Source organism: Etheostoma spectabile, unplaced genomic scaffold (assembly GCF_008692095.1).
Source record: "Etheostoma spectabile isolate EspeVRDwgs_2016 unplaced genomic scaffold, UIUC_Espe_1.0 scaffold00005784, whole genome shotgun sequence".
Taxonomy (NCBI): Eukaryota; Metazoa; Chordata; class Actinopteri; order Perciformes; family Percidae; genus Etheostoma; species Etheostoma spectabile.
In genome coordinates, this window is record NW_022603298.1 from 9308 (window position 1) to 16015 (window position 6708).

Here is a 6708-nt window from a genome sequence, read left to right on the forward strand (position 1 = left end):
GTTCATCCAAACCGCCGTCAGACTCTACAACACCTGCACTACCTGATAATGTTGTAGTTTCTGTTTCTGTTTTTCATTCACTCCAAACACTCTGTGTATAGCTTTATTATCTGTATTTATATTTTTCAATTACAAGTACTTCCTTTTTCAATATTATTTATGGTCACAGGTAAATACAATTTATATTATGGTTACCTACTTTTGCTATAGTATTTTAATTACATATTCAATTTCATTTTAACCTCACTGACTTACACTGCAATATTGATTTTTGTACTATGGCAACCACACTTTACAATACCTTTTTTGACGCCACTTTACATCCAATCTATAGTCTGTTTAACTTGTTTGTTTATTTTTTTGCTTTTACTGTAGAAAACTGGTGCTGCTGTAATAAGGGAATTTCCCCACTGTGGGATGAACAAAGTATTATTTAATGAATTAAAAAACCTTTTGCTCCTTACATACTTCATATACTTATTTCATACATATTTCATATTCAAGTTTATTTATGTAGCCCAATATCACAAATTTGCCTCAAAACTACTTCATGATGCAGTCAATATTTTCCAATCAATATTATGGGAAAGGTAATATCCTGCCTTATGTTTTTGTTTATTTTTCTTCTTCTGTCTTACAACTAAAAAAGAATATATAAATTGACACAAGAAACGGGTTACATCTGGGTCCTATGATCTATTGACAAAATACATCTAATAAAAAAACTATATGTCCATGTCTAGATTGTTAAATGTTTGCACAATGTCAAAATGTGTGTGTGTTTGTGCGTGTGTAAAAACCATCACTGGACTCATCGTAGTCATTTCCTCAAATGAAGTCTGCCAAATGCCCCCTTACATCACACTTTTGTCCTTCATGTGTGGAATGCTATAAATGTGAAAGGGCGGGGCAAAGGGTGGGGAGTGACGACAGTCCCCATTATTCAGTTACAATTTGCTTTGAAGACTGTAAATCAAGACCCTTCTTCCTTTTACAAAGTGTTATTGGCTGATGGATTCACGGTCTCCACACGATAGGTCAAAATATATGGTTATAATAACGGAGGGCTGGTCTGCCATCTCTCCACCCACATCATCACCATGTCTATTGTTGTCACAGAGACTCTGCTATTAAGATAGTTCATGTCTTAGGCCTACTCTACTATCACAGTAACCATGGTCCAGTCGTGGGTGGCGTACAAATATTTTTTTAAACTGGACGAGCAGGCGCCAAAAATGATAGTTAGCAAAATTGCTCTGTTCGTGTAAAAACCGGCGCAAATATTACTTTTTGACACAAGACATATAAACCTACAACAAATGATCACAACATGAACACTTGAACACCAGATATTGAGTATATGTTAACATGTTTTGGCCAGTAGAGTAGGCTGCTACCTAAAACATCCCCGCTTACGCTAATTTAAAATATAAGTGCTACAGCGATAAAACAAAACCGCCACGGTCGCCGACTCCTACTGAACGATACGACGTTAGACCGAAGAGAAAGTGGTCGAGCAGTGAAAATCTCGTCGTGGTTTTGTTGCCTACTCTTTGTTGGGTGTGCGCTGTGTGTGACAACCGTACAGCCCGTCGCAACAACAGCAGCAGCGGCAGCAGCGGCGGCGGTGGTGGTGTATTTATCATCGCAGCAGCCGAGGGGAGTGAAAGGAACCGGAGGAAGGAGAAAGAAAGGATTTACGGACACCGACCAAGCATGGCTACCCAAACGACAGCATCATGCACTGGATCTACTCTTTTGCAGCCAATCAGCGAAATTATCAATCTCCCTGTTGACCAGGTATGTTTAGGATGGAGAAAATATCAATATACGAACCGTCTGACTTTGATAATACATTTGAAACGGCACAATAATCGTAGTTAGCTAGCACAAGTGAATATAACATTAGCAGAGACCGATGATGCGCAGCGCTGTTCCCCCCCCCCCCAAACGTTAGCTTAGCCTTTAACGTAATATGTTAACGTCACATTGCGGATTTACTCAAAACGAGTGCAGAATATAACAGTTTTTTTCACTATCATCAGATAGTCCCCTTTCAAAAGCCTAATCCAGTGGTTCCTACACTGGGCTCCGAAGCCCCTCTGAGAGGCTTTGATCTGCCTTTCACTGGATTAACTGTTACATTTCACCAAACATTAACTTTAAGTTAACGTTAGCCCTAGAATAGTGTGTAGGCCGCAATGACCAATCTGCTAAATGATACCAGTTTTGCATTGCTAAGAAACGGACAACAACATTTAGTTTTATGTAAAATGGTTTCCAAAGATTGAAAATGTTAGGAACCTGTAACGTGAAATTGCTCATGAAATCATGTTGGAGTTGGCATGACATTATTCAATTCAAAGGCACTTGAAGCACTGTTTGGAGAAAGACATGCAGTTTATATTTGTATTCAGGCAAAGCCTATGTTTTAGAAGTCCAATCCTTTAGGAGTTACAGTTTGTTTAGTTTTAGATTTGCAAACCTAAAACAGGTCAAACGATAGTTAAAAACAAACATGTGGCTCATGGTTAGAGATGACTTTGCTGGTCACCATTGCTCATCTGGGATAACAGAGAGCACCACACCTTCTCTGTCTCTATCTTCTCACATTTTGAGGCAGCGCTGAAATGGGTAGGGCGACCACTGTAGGTGAGATTAGCCTGGAATAATGGGATTATTGTTAGCTAGTGATCATTTTCTGAAGTGGCATGCATTGCAAATGTCTGAAAACGTTTGCATTGCAAATACATTTTAATTTTCACATTCACAGGCACCACACCTACTCAATCGCACATGCAAATGCAAAGCACATTAGCATAGCAGTGATTACAAAACTCACCAGAGCCTGTGGTGGTGTGTGGAAGCATACAGTCAAGTAGATACAGCATAGATCCGAGTTTATTTAGACAGGCTCCTGTGGAAAAAACACACATTTTAAGTGCCACTTTGGCTTGTTTAATTTAAAGATATCCCATATTAACTAAAGGGGGGTACTCCAATTACATTGCAATTTTCATTGTTTTTTAATGTGGTGCATTCTTAAATGTCCCTCCAAGTTATCTGATACCCACAATGTGTTACCCACACAGTAGCAAATATTGTTTTAATAGTAAGAACATCAGGCGATGTTCTCTTGCACTAAAAGTACATTTTCTGGAATGAAACTCAAGTTTACCAGTGTGAACACCAGGAATCCACTGTCATGTCCCATAATTTACACCATCAGTATGAGTAGCACTTTCTTGTGTAGATCTAGGATAGATCTTTCCTCACAAATGGACTTCTTTTGGATTCTTCTTATGCTGGCAACGTTTTGCTGTGCAATTTTTTTTGCCCAGTGTCATCAGCGGCAGAATCCCTTATTTATCTTACGCTTTCCTTATCAGCATGAGGTCACATACAAATGAGTCTCTTTCCTGCTCCTGCCAAGCACTCTCATGCAAGCCTAATGATTCACTCTTCTCTTCACACTGGAACTCAGTAAAGCCTTGTTGTACATATGTTAGTATTCTCAACTCTGTGATAGAAAACGTTTGCATGTTTCAAATCATTTAAAAAAAGTGTTGGTGGTTCACAAGTGTGGCCACCACTTTTAGATAAAATGATTTTAAATATAATGTGGAAAAATCACGTTTATTTGCCAATGAACTTTGTGCTCATGTAAACGTACACAATGTGACTAACCTCTTAACTACTTGTCTTGTTGTGGATCAAACAGCAAACCTATGCAACCATCTTTCATTTTCCTTACTTCCTGCTTGTGCAGACTGAAATGTTGGATTATGACTCTTTCCAGTTTGTGTGAGGAATCTTGCTGAGAGAGCTTTCACCTTTTAAAGTGATCTGTCCGCATCATAAACTCATTCTCTGAACTTAGAAGAAAGGTTCAAGTGCATTCATTACTGTGCCTCTAATAAGTCAAACAGTGAGTATACCTTAATGGAACCTCACAGTGTCCTCTACTTTGTTGTAATTTATTATTACAATAAATACTTAAAGTATTATAATCATTATTATAATGTAATTTGTAACTGTTTGAAAAACTTTTTGGATTAAGCTGCTCCATCTACAGAGCATGCCACTTTTTACTCAACATAACAGATAACAGCATTAGCATGATACATACAACAATGCTACAACATAGTTTTACATTAACATGATGGCTACAGTTTATTCATTTACTACATTGCCAATTCTGATCCTTTACCCTGGGACCATAACCACATTTGTTAATCATGAACAATAGTTTTTTGCATGTTCTAAAGTAGAGCTGGGCGATATGGAGAAAATCAAAAATCACAATATTTTGGACCAACACCTTGATGTCGCTACTGTAGTGTTGGCTATTGGTGCTTTTGCAAAATGTTTACACAAAGAGATTTTTGATAATCATCAGTACTGTGGATATGATGACTAAGTGGGTAAAGGCAAATAATAGAACAGTTACAACAGTCTGGAAAATGACATAACTTACAGTAATTTAGCCTTTAAACCAGGAAAAGGCAACACTTATATACACAATATTATGATATAATGATATCCAAATCTAACATGATATCTAGTCTTGTATCATAATCTCGATATAATATAAATTCTAAAGCTTATTTTTTGTCTAGACTTTACTTTAGTGCCATAGCACTGTAGTCTGAGGAAGTCAAGCAATTGGCATTCAGGAGATGAGAAGTCACCCACTGTGCCATGTATTTGTTTATTGAAACATTCATATTGATTTATTCTTGGCTATGTTTAGTTGTTTCTCGATTTTAAATAAATCCTGGCTGAGTGGCATTGCACAAATGTTACAAATAGTCTAGAGTCTGACTGCTTTGTTGGACAGGTGTCACCCTTGTGAAAATGTGGTTTGTTAGCTTCCGGCCAACTGGGTGCCCTACTGTGCCAGGGCCGCTGTCAACACCACAAAAAATCAATACAGCCAATCAGATACAGTATGATCTGTGTGGCCCACGGACATCGACACTCATTTTTATGAAGCTGCTGTAGTGTGGTAGCTCACTGTATGTTGTTAGGACTCTATGTATCCCATGGGAGAGACAGGCCTGGGCACTGGCCTGTGTCAGAGCTATAATGGGAGTTGTGAAATTTGAACTGACACTGTGCTTCTCCTCTCTTCTTATCTCTCTTTCTTTCTTTTTCTGTAGCATATACAGCCTGTTCCTTCTCAGTAACATGCTGTTACTACTTTGACTAAGTCCTCCTGCATTTTGTGCATGGTGGTTCAGGGGTTATGGTATTAAAAATTGGATTAATAGGCTCAAATCACACATCTTGATCCCAAACTGTGTCTAACCCAGATTTGGTTGTATTAAGCTGTTGTTCTGCTCATCATAAACCTTGTGGAGTGAAGTCCATATACAGTGGGTACGGAAAGTATTCAGACCCCTTTAAATTTTTCACTCTTTGTTTCATTGCAGCCATTTTCCAAAAATCAAAAAAGTTCATTTTATTTCTCAGTAATGTACACTCAGCACCCCATCTTGGACAGAAAAAAACAGAAATGTAGAAATTTTTGCAAATTTATTAAAAAAGAAAAACTGAAATATCACATGGTCATAAGTATTCAGACCCTTTGCCGTGACCCTCATATGTAACTCAGGTGCTGTCTATTTCTTCTGATCATCCTTGAGATGGTTCTACACCTTCATTGGAGTCCAGCTGTGTTTGATTATACTGATTGGACTTGATTAGGAAAGCCACACCTGTCTATATAAGACCTTACAGCTCACAGTGCATGTCAGAGCAAATGACAATCATGAGGTCAAAGGAACTGCCTGAAGAGCTCAGAGACAGAATTGTGGCAAGGCACGATCTGATCAAGGTTACAAAAAATTTCTGCTGCACTTAAGGTTCCTAAGAGCACAGTGGCCTCCATAATCCTCAAATGGAAGACGTTTGGGACGACCAGAACCCTTCCTAGAGCTGGCCGTCCGGCCAAACTGAGCTATCGGGGGAGAAGAGCCTTGGTGAGAGAGGCAAAGAAGAACCCAATGGTCACTGTGGCTGAGCTCCAGAGATGCAGTCGGGAGATGGGAGAAAGTTGTAGTAAGTCAACCATCACTGCAGCAATCCACCAGTCGGGGCTTTATGGCAGAGTGGCCCGACGGAAGCCTCTCCTCAGTGCAAGACACATGAAAGCCCGCATGGAGTTTGCTAAAAAACACCTGAAGGACTCCAAGATGGTGATAAATAAAATCCTCTGGTCTGATGAGACCAAGATAGAACTTTTTGCCTTAATTCTAAGCGGTATGTGTGGAGAAAACCAGGCACTGCTCATCACCTGTCCAATACAGTCTCAACAGTGAAGCATGGTGGTGGCAGCATCATGCTGTGGGGGTGTTTTTCAGCTGCAGGGACAGGACGACTGGTTGCAATCGAGGGAAAGATGAATGCGGCCAAGTACAGGGATATCCTGGACGAAAACCTTTTCCAGAGTGCTCTGGACCTCAGACTGGGCCGAAGGTTTACCTTCCAACAATACAATGACCCTAAGCACACCGCTAAAATAACGAAGGGTGGCTTCACAACAACTCCGTGGCTGTTCTTGAATGGCCCAGCCAGAGCCCTGACTTAAACCCATTGAGCATCTCTGGAGAGACCTGAAAATGACTGTCCACCAACGTTTACCATCCAACCTGACAGAACTGGAGAGGATCTGCAAGGAGGAATGGCAGAGGATACCCAAATCCA

The 6708-nt window shown here is 39.7% G+C and overlaps 1 long non-coding RNA gene across 1 annotated transcript; it reads right to left on the reverse strand.

Annotated features, from left to right (window-relative positions):
• Positions 1-2426: 2426 nt before the first annotated feature.
• LOC116677763 (uncharacterized) lies at positions 2427-3335 on the reverse strand. The gene is made up of 3 exons (XR_004329054.1): positions 3179-3335; positions 2843-2917; positions 2427-2663 (listed from the first exon to the last, which is right to left on the reverse strand). It is a non-coding gene; the product is annotated as an uncharacterized LOC116677763 (long non-coding RNA).
• Between the last annotated feature and the right edge of the window lie 3373 nt (positions 3336-6708).